Source organism: Cariama cristata, unplaced genomic scaffold (genome assembly GCF_000690535.1).
Source record: "Cariama cristata isolate BGI_N322 unplaced genomic scaffold, ASM69053v1 scaffold14848, whole genome shotgun sequence".
Classification (NCBI taxonomy): Eukaryota; Metazoa; Chordata; class Aves; order Cariamiformes; family Cariamidae; genus Cariama; species Cariama cristata.
In genome coordinates this window covers 26,425-26,766 of record NW_009629527.1, presented here as the reverse complement: position 1 = coordinate 26,766, position 342 = coordinate 26,425, and the positions used below count along the sequence as shown (strand labels likewise).

Below are 342 nucleotides of genomic sequence, written 5' to 3'. Positions count from 1 at the left end.
AAAATCCTACAAGAGTCAGGCTCTAGTGTTATTTTGTTCCTTTGCTTTGGAAAAGCCAGTTTGCACAGAAGTTTTGTTTGGGGGTCTGGTAAGATGAAACTGCAGCGTGGCCACTACAAGTCCACCCTGCTGATATTCCCCCAATGACCCCCCCCCCCCGTGCCTGGCTTTGTTTCTCCCACAAACAACAAATTATCCACACAGGAAAAGCAGAGGAAAAGTTTTTCCTCCCACCTGAACTCTGTAGCATCTCACCTCCGTCTGCTTCCAATTCAGGTCAACGTGCTCGTGATAGGGATGCTCAAGACCTTTGGGATTTTCTTTGTGGCTTTCCAGGAGGAG

The 342-nt window shown here is 48.2% G+C and overlaps 1 protein-coding gene across 1 annotated transcript in view; it reads left to right on the top strand.

Annotated features, from left to right (window-relative positions):
* The window catches only part of SLC16A4 (solute carrier family 16, member 4), a 14,393-nt gene that overhangs the window by 916 nt on the left and 13,135 nt on the right, over nucleotides 1-342 (top strand). The gene's annotated exons all lie outside the window — the stretch shown is intronic.